The sequence below is a fragment of the Oncorhynchus mykiss genome, chromosome 12 (genome assembly GCF_057628025.1).
Source record: "Oncorhynchus mykiss isolate SJ-2025 chromosome 12, ASM5762802v1, whole genome shotgun sequence".
Classification (NCBI taxonomy): Eukaryota; Metazoa; Chordata; class Actinopteri; order Salmoniformes; family Salmonidae; genus Oncorhynchus; species Oncorhynchus mykiss.
Window position 1 is genome coordinate 69,797,103 of NC_143033.1, and position 14,319 is coordinate 69,811,421.

Genomic DNA, 14,319 nt, shown 5'->3' on the forward strand with positions numbered 1-14,319 from the left:
AGGGGAGGAGGAGTAGCTCTTCCTTTTATCTCCAGCCCTCTCTTTCTCTCCCTCTCTTTCTCTCCCTCTCTTTCTCTCCCTTCCTTCCCTCCCGTCCACTAGCTCTCTCAACAACCATCTAACATTGATGTGTGGTTATGAGCTGTGAATGCCACTGCGTGGAGATGAGCTCCAGAGAATCTTGTCGGTTTATGACATTGACCGTGTGTGTGTGTGTGTGTGTGTGAGTGTGTGAGTGTGTGAGAGAGAGAGAATACTATTTCCATATCTCCTTCTTCCCTTCTCTCCATTGGTCACCCATGTCCTTTTCTCATCCTTTCCTCTGCTGTCCTCCCCCACTCTATCTATCCATTTCCCTCATCTTTCCCTCTCCCCCTCTCCCTTTTCACCCCCCCCCCTCTATTTTCCCCTGTTGTCTAGGCTCCACTCCATACGATAACCCTTTCTCTCTGGCCTGCCTCTGTGTTCTGTGAGACACAGGGAAACACCGGGTTCAAACTAAAATCACCCTGGGACCCTCATCCTGTCACAGATGCACTGCATAACCAGAGTATGTGGACACCTGCTTGTCGAACATCTCATTCCAAAATCATGGGCATTAATTATGGAGTTGGTCCCCCCTTTGCTGCTATAACAGCATCTACTCTTATGGGAAGGCTTTCCACTAGATTTTGGAACATTGCTGTGGGTACTTGCTTCCATTCGGCAACGAGCATTAGTGAGGTTGGGCACTGATGTTGGGCGATTAGGCCTGGCTCGCAGTCAAGGTTCCAATTCATTTCAAAGGTGTACAATGGGGTTGCGGTCAGGGCTTTGTGCAGGCCAGTCAAGTTCTTCCACACCGATCTCGGGAAAACCATTTCTGTATGGACTTCGCTTTGTGCACTGAGACATTGTCATGCTGAAAAAGGCCCTTCCCCAAACTGTTTCCCTCACTGGAACTAAAGACAGGTAGCTTTCTCCTAGCATCCGCCACGCCCAGATTTGTCCGTCGGACTGTCAGATTGTGAAGCGTGATTCATCACCCCAGAGAACGGCTTTTCACTGCTCCAGAGTCGAATAGCGGTGAGCTTTACACCACTCCAGCTGATGCTTGGCATTGCGCATGGTGATCTTAGGCTTGTGAGCGGCTGCTCGGCCATGGAAACCCATTTCATGACGCTCCTGGCGAACAGTTATTGTGCTGACGTTGCTTACTGCGGCAGGTTGGAACTCTGTAGTGAGTATTGCAATCGAGGACAGAAGATTTTTACCCGATTGTGTGGCTTATCACTTCGCGGCTGAGCCGGTTTTGCTCCTAGATGTTTCCAATTCACAATAACAGCACAGCAGGGCAGACATTTTATGAACTGCATCCTGTGACAGTGCCACGTTGCAAGTCATTGAAAATAATGGCTATTCTACTGTCAATGTTTGTCTGTGGGGATTGCATGGCTGTGTGCTTGAGTTTATACACCTGTCGGCGACGGGTGTGGCTGAAATAGCTGAATCCACTAATTTTGAAGGGGTGTCCACTTACGTGTGTGTGTATATGTATGAATGATCATACCACAGATCTGGTTAGTGTGTGTGTATCTGTGCGTCTGTCCGTCCCTCTACCCCTCTGTCACTATGCAGTAGTATGATGATGATGTTACGGAGTTTGATTATGACCGTGTGTTTATTTGTATGTCAGTAGCTATGCACTGGTCTATATAATATAAATAGGGCTTTGTCTGTGTGTGATTGTGTGCAATGCTTATTGTCTGTCTGTCTGTCTCTGTCTCTGTCTCTGTCTCCAGTGCATAGCTACATTGTCTGTCTGTCTGTCTCCAGTGCATAGCTACATTGTCTGTCTGTCTGTCTGTCTGTCTCCAGTGCATAGGTACATTGTCTGTCTGTCTCCAGTGCATAGCTACATTGTCTGTCTGTCTGTCTGTCTGTCTCCAGTGCATAGCTACATTGTCTGTCTGTCTGTCTGTCTCCAGTGCATAGCTACATTGTCTGTCTGTCTGTCTGTCTGTCTCCAGTGCATAGGTACATTGTCTGTCTGTCTCCAGTGCATAGCTACATTGTCTGTCTGTCTCCAGTGCATAGCTACATTGTCTGTCTGTCTGTCTGTCTGTCTCCAGTGCATAGCTACATTGTCTGTCTGTCTGTCTCCAGTGCATAGCTACATTGTCTGTCTGTCTCCAGTGCATAGCTACATTGTCTGTCTGTCTGTCTCCAGTGCATAGCTACATTGTCTGTCTGTCTGTCTCCAGTGCATAGCTACATTGTCTGTCTGTCTGTCTCCAGTGCATAGCTACATTGTCTGTCTGTCTCCAGTGCATAGCTACATTGTCTGTCTGTCTGTCTCCAGTGCATAGCTACATTGTCTGTCTGTCTGTCTCCAGTGCATAGCTACATTGTCTGTCTGTCTGTCTCCAGTGCATAGCTACATTGTCTGTCTGTCTATTACCAGTGCATAGCTGCATAGCTACATTGTCTGTATGTCTGTTACCAGTGCATAGCTACATTGTCTGTCTGTCTGTCTGTGTCTCACCTCAACCTATACGTCCAATGTCAGCTTCATCATCATTCATCTCCAGTGTGTATATGGTGTTTGGTCCAGACAGTCTCCTCCATGGTGGGGATCTCATAGCTTTATTACTGAGATTTATAGCCTCTTTATGGAGCAGACTCCCACTAGAAGTGCCCCTCCGCTCTTACACCAATGGCTCCTTATACTCGGTCTTTCCCACTGGAGGGGGAGTGTGTGTGTGTGAAGTCTTTAAGGGCCTCTGTCTCAGCCCCAGCCCTCCTGGCATCACTTCATTCCATTTAATTTCCTCCTTTAATGGCTGCTGAGCTTGGGAATGGACCATTACCCTCCCTCTACCGCTCTCTACCTCCATCACCTCTATCGTTCTCTCTCTCTGTCCATCGCCAAGTGTCGCCATGGCGAGGGTCGCTAATGAATCGAGACTTCTTTTTTTTAATGGCGAACGAGCGGGCTCTATCTAGAGGGAGAGAGATTTTGTTTCTAACTCCTCTTTCTTTTTCTTTTTTTCTATGGTTGAATGGTGTGTGTGTGTGTGGTTATGAGTGTGTCCACGTGACTTGTCACAGTAGTCTCCTTTTATGCACTCTGGAGCTGCGTTGGTAGTAACCAACTCGCTAGCTACCAACTGGTCCTAATGGCCTGGTACTCTGGGCTCTACTGCCCCTCGAACCGCTCTGACGCCAATCCAAATGCAATCGAAAATAATATCAAACACTTATCATCGTAACAGTGCTTTAAAAAATGTTTTGCCTCACTGTGATTGATCAGTTTGAAGAAAGAGCGTCAACGACAGGTTGTGACTGAGTGGAAAACATGGTACTTGTGGATGTTTCAAAGCAGAATGAAACGGACAGAGCTTTCTAAGGTGAGGATTCATTCAAAACACACACAGGCATATTAGAGCTTTTAAATGAAAAAAAAAACGGAATTTAAATGATTGTGCCGTTTAAACAATACATCGCCTACCGCATGGCAGAAAAACATTTTAAAAAGCAGCCTATACTCCAAAATTTAACAAATTCAAGCAACCGCCTTTGAGTGTCCTGTATTATTATGCATGCTGGATGGACTGGTTGCCTTACGCTACGCTGCAAACTTTCTATCGATGAGTCTGGGAGAGAATGTATAGGTCTAGGTGATGCTGTTAGTTCATTGATTGTGCAGGGAGGCTTACACAGTTAGCCTACAATTATAGTGAATTTGTATTTGATTTTGAATAGCCCAGTAACAGAGAATTTAAAAACTATTTTTGTAATTAATAGAATGACACTTCCAATTTGTGGATTTCCCCACTCTGGCTCGTTTCCAATAGAAACTGATATTATTTTGCAAGCCTGCATGATGTGACTTGATGCTGGTCTTGTTGGTGACCAGCTTATGATAGTCACCAGTGTCCAAAACAGTGAATGCTGTGAATGCTGACCAGCAAAAAACACAGCTTAGGCTGGTCACTGGCAAAAGCAGCACCTATGCTGGACCAACCTTAGCAGTTTTATTTGGTGTGCATATGTGTGTGGGTGTGAGGGTCTGTGTTAGTGATGGGGGGGGGGGGTATTATATTTGACGATGTTTGCATTGTATTGTTTTGACTATCGCAATACTGTTTTTTTTTCGCTTGTTGGCTGTACCAGCACCAAAACTCCTTCATAGCTTGTTCTCCATCTTCTTTTTAAAATAAGGAGCCTATTTATTTTCAGAACCTTTATTTCCATGACTGATCAAACCCTATTTTCTCATGGCTCTCTCTTGTCCCTCTGCAGCAGACATATGGTGAACAATATGCTTGGAACATCGATTTGCAATACAATCACAGTATCCAATCGCAATACATATCGTGAGAATATCGTGAGGTCCCCTAGCAATTCCCAGCCCTAGTATGTGTGCGTGCGTGCATCCTACAGATGCCAATCAATCAATTAACCAATCGGTACTCATCTGCTAAGCTCGTCCGGGCCCACAAGCCAGCTCCATCAGGCACCGCAATCAATTACTTTTCGCCTCGCAGTTCACTGGAGGGTTGCCTGATCTGTCTCTCCCTCCTCTCCTGCTTCCATTAAGACCCCTCCCTCCCTCCTGTGTATGATGACCACAAATGTTTATTTTCTTCCTCCCAGGTTTCTGGGCTTGGAGCAGCTACACAGAGCAGTGCAGCTAACTATAGCTGTGGGAATAGTGTTGGAGAGAGAGAGAGAGCGAAAGGCGTTGTGTTTTCCCCCAGTTCCCTTTTGACTTCCTGTCTGGATTTACAATCTACAGTTGGGCCACCCGCTTTGATGGAGTGTGTATTTATGTGTGTGTGTTTGTTCGGGTGTGTTTTTTTGGAGGTGGGGGACAGGGGGGGGGGTAAATGACAGCTTTCATTATCGATGGTGGCAGGATTACCCGGTGTGTTTTACAGTCTTGCTGTTTCTCATCTAACACACACACACACACACACACACACACACACACACACACACACACACACACACACACACACTCACCAGAGGGGATGGGGTCCTATGGGTTGTTTGTCATCAGAGTCGGTGTGAGTATCGATTGGCTCAGTTTGATGTTATTCCGCTTTGTCACAGAAATGAAGGGACATCTTAGGACGGAGGACGTGTGTGTGTGTGTGTTTCAGGGAGTCAGTGAATGTGTGTGTCTTTATGTGTCCAGCCCTCGCGCTACAGCAAACAAAGAAAAGTACGAGGGGTTCTCGACAACAATTACAAAATCCAAGTGCTTTAACAAGGATTATTTTTTATATGTTGTTTTTTGGGGAAACCCTCTTGTCGTCTGTGGTTATCTGAGCAGGGTTAGAAACAACATCCGCGTATCATCGTCATCACCACCGCCATTATCGAGAATAAGCATTGCACACAATCACACACAGACAAAGCCCTATTTATATTATATAGATATTATATAGATTATATAGATTTAGATTATATAGCTACTGACATACAAATAAACACACGGTCATAATCAAACTCTGTAACATCATTACCTTTTCATTATCACCACGTCTCACCGCCGTGAAATTATCACCGCTATGTGCACTTGATGTTGTAACCGTCCGTCAGCAATGTGCTACCAACATTGCTATCATCATAATCTCTCACAAAAGGCATGCATACTCATTCCACCCTTTTCTCCAGGCAAAAACATGCCTTTTGCCCTTTACTCCACAAACATGTTCTTGCTCTTTCAGGATATCAGAGCCCCTCTGAAGCCTAAGATGTCTTTATCAAAGATGGAGCCTTAGGGAAGGGGGCATGAAGAGAATATGAAGACATCCTCAGTCTCAGCTCACACATCTGAGGGAAGAAGTGAATGCCTGGAGAATGAGAAGCCTAGCTAGCTCTCCCCATCGCCTTTTTTTAGCACTGCTGTTTCCTCCCTTTTCACTGTTAGCACTAGCTACCCCCCCTCCCCCTGTTTCTTGTTAGCCTCCATTAGCCTGCTAATATTGCTAGCACCGAGGGTTGCTAACTCCACTAGCAGTGTATTAGAAATGTATTGTAGGTATTAGCCTTCCCAGCACTTATTCCTCGCTGCAGCTTGGAATCTCAATGAATTGTAAAATGGTGGCCTTAGCGCTACTAGCTGTAGCCTAGTTATGTTTTTATTTTGCGTTGGCACTGCTAGCCTCAATTACAACATGTGTCCTTGTCCGGAATTCTGTTAAAAGTATTAGCCCTGTAAGCCTCCTAAGCTCTGCTAGCGTCGAACAATTGTCCATATCAAGCCCATTGTCAACCCCACCATTACTGAAGGCCGTTAGCCTTATAATGTAAGCCCAGCATACCCCTAGCCTTGATACATTAGCCAACAAAGCTCCTTCAGCCTGGTAGGCATTGAGGAGACATGGAGAGCCCTAGGCCACATTACCTTTGGAGCACTAGGCTACATTAGCAGGTAGTAGCAGCTGGCAGCAGGGGTCCTCTCCATCTCACGCGCCACTAAGCCTGACATTCAGAACCATTAGTGGGCTGTACTGTACTGTGGGTTATACCGCGACCAACAGCAGCATTGGCTTGTAGATTATAGTACAGCAACGGAGGAAGTGGAGGATGACGTACTGCATAGTGGATATTACAGGAAAGTAATGGAGGGATATGGAGGAGTGGGTGGTTGACTTACAGGGGGACGTACTGTACAGCAGGATAGGAATAGTGGTGTTAATGTGTCTGCGTACATATGCACGAGAGCATCTGTGTGCAGATCCATGTGTATGTACTGTAGGCATGTTGGATTATGGATATATGTGAAAAAGGCTCTGTGTATTTCTATGGATGTGTGTGTGTGTGTGTGTGTGTGAGAGAGATTGTGTGTAGCTGTTGACTGTGGCAGTGACTGACAGCCAAGGGTGTGTCTGGCGGTCTGTGAGGGATCATGGGGGGTCAACGTCCTCTAACCTGTGACCTCTAACCCCTGTGGCTTTGCCAGGGACAGATGGGGCCTCCCCACTCTCAAGCCCCTACATAGTCGCCTCATAAATCACTACTAACACTATAGGCCACTTCCTTTACACTGAAGCTTTGTCTATGTCTTTTCCTCCAAACCAGTGGTGGGCAAACTACAGATTATTATTTTGGGTTCAAATACCACTCCAGGCCACACTTGAATGCCTAAAACAAGAGAGAGAGGGAGTTAGTTTCTTGGGAGGGCAAAGACAATGGCCCTAAAGAGAGTCCAATCCTTTGCTCTTCTACAGTGGTTCCCAAACCAATGTTCATAACTATCAGATCTTACAGTTGATCTGTGATCCACCATTTGGGAAACCTTTCTACTATGATTGGCACTAGATCAGTCGTTATCGTGTTATCTCCATGTCCTCCTTCCTATAGAGGAGTTTTGTGCTGGCCAAACCCCATCGTGCCGGCCAAACCCCATCGTGCCGGCCAAACCCCATCGTGCCGGCCAAACCCCATCGTGCCGGCCAAACCCCATCGTGCCGGCCAAACCCCATCGTGCCGGCCAAACCCCACCGTGCCGGCCAAACCCCATCGTGCGCACACACAGACACGTTACTCAATGCACCATGCTTTAGGGAACACTGTGCTGACTCATTTCAGTTGACTCTAAAACACCGCTGTCTGTGGGTTTTCTTTCCTGACACATCAGCTGATGAGTCCTATCTATGCATGCTGACTGCCATGTGCGTGTGTTAAATCAGTGTGTGTGTGTGTTTTTGAGTGAGTTTTTACTATTTACATGCCTCAAATGTTTTGTCCATGCGAAAACGTTCTATAAATGTGAATGAGTGTTGAATGTGTTTAGTTGTCTGTGCATACAGACTTAATGTTTTGGACTGTGATTTTTGTCTACTTGGATGGTCATATTTGATGTATGTAGGCCTAAAAGAAAATGGGTCTGTCTTTGTGTTTGTAATGTGTGCATCATTTGTGTGGGTATGCATGTTGGTGCACGTGTGTGTGTGTGTGTGTGTGTGGGTATGCATGTTGGTGCACGTGTGTATACATGTTGGTGTGTGTGTGTACATGGGAGATCTCCAGCACTCACTGGATCTCTGTCCTCAGTCACTAGTCGGAGGAAGGGGGTTTACAGCCTACTGTAGCTAGAGCGGCGCACTAGCTAAACAGCCTAGCTATCCTGCGATATTAATAACCCACCACTCTGCCTCCACACACACACACACACACAATTATGCAAGCACACGTACATACACTCTATGACCCCTCTCTTCCAATGGATGACACAATTCCAGCCATATGTTTCATACAGTATAGGCACTTTTGGAAGCCATGGTTTATAGATGGACAACGGAGGGTTACAGAGGGAGGGTAGAAGAGATGCTGCAGAGTGAGTCAGATTTGCACTAGCTATATACACTGAACAAAAATATAAGCTTATTTCTCTCAAATTTTGTGCAACAATCTGATAATCCATCCACCTGACAGGTGTGGTATATCAAGAAGCTAATTAAACAGCATGATCATTACACAGGTGCACCTTGTGCTGTGGACAATAAAAGGCCACATGCAGTTTTGTCACACAATACAATCCCACAGATGCCTCAAGTTGAGGGAGCATGCAATAGGCATGCTGACTGCATCAATGTCCACCAAAGATGTTGCCAGAGAATTGAATGTTCCTTTCTCTACCATAAGCTGCCTCCAACGTCGTTTTAGAGAATTTGGCAGAGTGCTCCATGGTGGTGGTGGGATTATGTTATGGGCAGGCATAAACTACGGACAACGAACGCAATTGCAATTTATTGATGGCAATTTGTATGCACAGAGATACCATGACAAGATCCTGAGGTCCATTATCGCGCCATTCATCCACTGCCATCACCTCCATGAGCTTGATAATACACAAGGATCTGTACATGATTCCTGGAAGCTGAAAATGTCCCAGTTCTTCCATGGCCTGCATACTCACCAGACATATCACCCATTGAGCATGTTTGGGATGCTCTGGATCGACATGTACGACAGCGTGTTCCACTTCCCGCCAATATCCAGCAACTTCGCACAGCCATTGAAGAGGAGTGAAGCAGCCTGATCTATGGAATGATGTGTTGCGCTGCATGAGGCAAGTGGTGGTCACACCAGATACTATTTTTTAAGGTATCTGTGACCAACAGCATATCTGATTTCCAGTCATGTGAAATCCATAGATTAGGGCCTAATTAATTCATTTCAATTGACTTATATGGGTCTCGTTTATTTATAAATATCGGGTCAGGTGGGAAATTCACGGATCTATTTCCCATCTTTTAGGACCCGTGAAGACCTCTACTCTGAGTTCATTTTTTAAATGTTTTTATTTAACAGTGGGTTAACTGCCTCGTAAAAATGACAGATTTTTACCTTGTCAGCTCTGGGATTCGATCCGGCAACCTTTCGGTTACTGGCCCAACGCTCTACCCACTAGGCTAGGGCCACTGCCCCTAATGGATGTGAGTTAGTGAGTCACTACTGAATTCTGACTGGCTGTGAGTTAATGCTCACTGATAACTGTAGCGGCTACTATTAGTGGTGATGAGTGTGTCAGTACTGGGTATTAGTTACCTATTTTTGCAGGGTCCTGTCAACCCCCCCCCCCCTTACTGTCCTGATCCTGAGTTCTATAACCCCAGAACTTTCCTGTTCATCCAGATAAAAATTTGTAGGCTGCAAAAATCATAAATAAATTCCTTCCTTAGCTTCTCATCTGACTCTGCGTGGGTGTAACCTGCTGCTCAGCACTCACGAGACAGTTGCCTGCATAGTGCACATAGCTGATAACAACCACATCACCACATTTTGGCAATGAAGGCAGCCCTTCCACTTACCCAGAGTCGGATGAATTTATGGACATGTGTATATCTCTGTGTGCATCTGAGGAAAGTAGTGATTTGTTTATATTAAGTGGGCCTGCTGCCAGTTCCTGTGGAATGTCGATCCTGTCCTGTCCCGAATTTGACTCTAGAACTTCATCCCCATTCCTGCCTGAATCCAGCGGGCCCTGTTAGACCTGCAGCGGTCCTGTTCCTGTGTCAATCTCTAGTGTCAGTGGTTTGAATATACAGTGGGGTCTGAAGTGATTGACACCCTTGATAAAGATGAGCAGAAATGACTGTATACAAATAAATAGTTCAAATTCTCAGCTGTATTGTGTACCCCCGCCCCCCCCCCCCCCTGAAAGATAAGGGTCAAAATTATCGACACCCCTATTTTAAATACCTTTCAAATACCCTTGCGATGATAACGACACTGAGCCTTTTTCTAAAAATGTTTTCTGAGTTGGAGAACACGTTGGGAGGGATCTTAGACCATTCATCCAAACAGAATCCTTTCAGATCCTCTGGACTTCTCAATTCAAACCAATTCAAGGTTTCAAACCAATTCAATTGGTTTCAAATTCAAACCAATTCAAGGTTTCAAACCAATTCAATTGGTTTCAAATTCAAACCAATTCAAGGTTTTCAATGGATTTTCAGTCATGTCATCCAACAAATGTAAACGCCTGGAGTCTGATAAACAGCATTGGCACTTGGATTGGAATCGGTGCTTTGGTCAGATAACATGAACATAGAGCTCTTTTGGCCACGCCCACCAGTGTTGGGTTTGGCGTCAAAACGCATGAACAGAAAAGAACCCCGTACCTACTGTAAAATATGGTGGTAAATCTTTGATGTTACGGGACTATTTTGCTTCCGCTGGTTCTGCGGCCTTTATTAAGGTCAATAACTTTACCCAGTACCGGTATTTGAGCCAAGTACCTGTTTGTCTCTGACAGGAGGCTGACACTTGGCAGCAAATGGATCTTCCAGCAAGACGACAACCCCAAACACACATCAAAATCCACAAAGAAATTGTTCAATGGTCACAAAATCCACATTTTGCGTTGGCCATCTCGGTCTCTGGAATTGATACCAATTGAACACCTGTGGATTGAATTGAAGAGGGCCGTCCAGAAGCGCAGAAGGATTTTGTATGGAGGAATGGCCTAGAGATCCCTCCCAACGTGTTCTCCAACTCAGTGTCCTTTATCCCAGCAAGGTGAGATATTGAAAGGTATTGAAAACAGGGGTGTCAATCATTTTGACCCACTACCTTTTTGAGAAAAACTGTATTACTTGTTAAGCAAAATCTATTTTTCTCTGAGCAATTGTTTGTATAAAATAATTTCATTTTCAAATTTTATTGAGCGTACAATATAGCTCAGCATTTGAATGATTTGATACATATTTGCTCATCTTTGTCAAGTGTGTCACCCGACTGTATGTGTGAGTATGTGCCTGCCCGCGCAGGTGTCTGGGTCAACACGCACATGCGTGTTCATGGTGTGTTGTCAAACATGTACATTCATGTTATATGCGCGAGTTAGATACATATTCGACATGTGTACATCCAGTATTTAATTTTCCGTTTATTTCCCGATAATTCTACATATTAGCAGGAATATCCTTGAGTCTCCACCAATTCGTCGACACCCAGTGGGTGATTTAATACTCACGCACAATGTTCGTTATGGTGTGTCTTGTCCTTAAGACCTCCACTATACTCCCATTTTCCATTTTATTCTGCACCCGCTGTTCCATGTTGTCTCTCCTCTCCTCTGTGAAGTAACTGACATACTGATCAAAGGGTTTGGTCGCAGCATGTAATATATGCCCACAAATATATTCATACTGGAAGATCAAGTAGTTTGTCAAGGATGTACAGATGCACTCTCTTCTCTTTTCTCTCCTCTTCTCCTCTTCCCTTCTCCTCTTCTTCTCTCTTCTTCTCTTCTCTCTCCTCTTCTTCTCTTTTCTTCTCGTCTCTTTTCTTTCCTCTTCTCCTCTTTTCTTTTTTTCTCTCTCCTCTTCTCTCCTCTCTTCTCTCTCTTTCCTCTCTCTTTCCTCTCTCTTCTCTTTTCTATCTTCTCTTCCCTTCTCTTTTCTCCTCTTTTCTTCTCTTCTCTTCTTCTCTTCTCTTTTCCTACTACTGTCAGGTTCATGCATACTGATGCAGCCAGTGTTGGTCACATACTGTAGATGTATAGAGATGCATATATTTATGAACTCCCACTTCTTTATGTATACACTGGCTTATGCCTCTCGTGTGGCCACGCCTTTTCCTCTCAATATAGCCGTCTGTTTCTCTCTCTCTCCTCTCAATATAGCTGTCTCTGTTCTCTCTCTCTCTTTTTCTCCTCTCTCAATATAGCTGTCTCTGTTTCTCTCTTTCTCCTCTCTTACACACTGATAGAAATACACTGACACACACACATACACACTGATGCACTGGTATACACACATGCCCATGATTAAATGAACGAGTGCATGGCTATGTAAAGGGGACCTATGGGGTTTAACCTACTTAGTCGGGTGTTTTAATAATGTATGAGCGAGATTGAAAGCGGCGAGCACAACAAGGTATCTTCATCCGCTTCCTCTTGCTTTGATCTAGCCCTCCTCCCCCGCTCCCTGTCTCTCTTTCCCCCTTTCTCGCCATCACTCTCTCTCCCTCTGTATCCTTTGAACGTGTTCTACCCAGTGCATTGTGCTAAAGCTCAGGGTAATTCCCAGGTGGGATCTATGAGCGGCAAGCGGGATGTAGCCATTTTTGATGTATGGTATTCCTTCTCAGGGAAGGACGAATGGTTGGGTTGGTATATGGATGGATGGATGAATGGATATTTGAATAATTTGAGCATGAGAGTTGTGTGTGTATATACCTAATACAGGAGCTGCTGGAAAGTAATACGTGGTCTGAATTCACTGCATCTTGTTCCGTGTTCCTGTTCTGTTCCTATAAGGGTACTTCGTCATGTTTCTGTTCCTATAAGGGTACTTCGTCATGTTTCTGTTCCTATAAGGGTACTTCGTCATGTTTCTGTTCCTATAAGGGTACTTCGTCATGTTTCTGTTCCTATAAGGGTACTTCGTCACGTTTCTGTTCCTATAAGGGTACTTCGTCATGTTTCTGTTCCTATAAGGGTACTTCGTCATGTTTCTGTTCCTATAAGGGTTCTTCGTCATGTTTCTGTTCCTATAAGGGTACTTCGTCATGTTTCTGTTCCTATAAGGGTACTTCGTCATGTTTCTGTTCCTATAAGGGTTCTTCGTCATGTTTCTGTTCCTATAAGGGTTCTTCGTCATGTTTCTGTTCCTATAAGGGTACTTCGTCATGTTTCTGTTCCTATAAGGGTACTTCGTCATGTTTCTGTTCCTATAAGGGTACTTCGTCATGTTTCTGTTCCTATAAGGGTACTTCGTCATGTTTCTGTTCCTATAAGGGTTCTTCGTCATGTTTCTGTTCCTATAAGGGTACTTCGTCATGTTTCTGTTCCTATAAGGGTACTTCGTCATGTTTCTGTTCCTATAAGGGTACTTCGTCATGTTTCTGTTCCTATAAGGGTACTTCGTCATGTTTCTGTTCCTATAAGGGTACTTCGTCATGTTTCTGTTCCTATAAGGGTACTTAGTCATGTTTCTGTTCCTATAAGGGTACTTCGTCATGTTTCTGTTCCTATAAGGGTACTTCGTCATGTTTCTGTTCCTATAAGGGTACTTTGTCATGTTTCTGTTCCTATAAGGGTACTTCGTCATGTTTCTGTTCCTATAAGGGTACTTCGTCATGTTTCTGTTCCTATAAGGGTACTTCGTCATGTTTTAGAGTTTTGATAATAATGCTCTGGTGCACTTATCACAGCAGTCTTGTTTTTATCCCAGACCTTCACCAAGTCTCTCTAAAAGGCCTGTTCATCCCCCTCCTCCCCTCACCTCCTCACCCGTCAAACACAAACATGTCTGAAAACCCAGTGGTGTTTGGCTGTTTTACGATGGGGGCCCAGAGCACTGTGCCTGCCCGTGTGTGTGTGTGTGTGTGTGTGGGGCTGACTTCACAAAGCGGGGGTCTGATGCTGGTGCAACACTTTGCAGGAGATCACACACACGCATGCGCTCACACTCACGCACACTCCTGTCGGCGGCGGGAGCAGCACTTTTGCAGGAGATCTATAAAGGTCCCGGCAGTTAAAAACGAGGCCCCTGACCCTGTAAAAAACGGGCCCTTGTGCACCAAACGCCCCCTTACCGGGGCCAGGGCAGAGCAAATGCCTCTCAGACGGCTGCAGACAGACATGATAGACCGGGAGGGAGAAAAAGACACTCAAACGATGTTTTCAACTTTCAGACGGCTCCAATCCAGACTCCAAGGAACAGTAAATGCTTCCCTCCTTTGACATGTCAATGCCAGATGGGTGAAAGAGATGGAAGCAAAGCTGTCAGTGGTAGTGGATGGTGATACAGACATGTATTATAGCTAGTTGCTACAGTGTGTAGCAAAGCGAGAGGTTTTTAGATTTATATA

The 14,319-nt window shown here is 45.0% G+C and overlaps 1 protein-coding gene across 4 annotated transcripts in view; it reads left to right on the forward strand.

Annotated features, from left to right (window-relative positions):
* Positions 1-14,319, forward strand: part of rarab (retinoic acid receptor, alpha b) — a 177,564-nt gene that overhangs the window by 52,518 nt on the left and 110,727 nt on the right. The gene's annotated exons all lie outside the window — the stretch shown is intronic.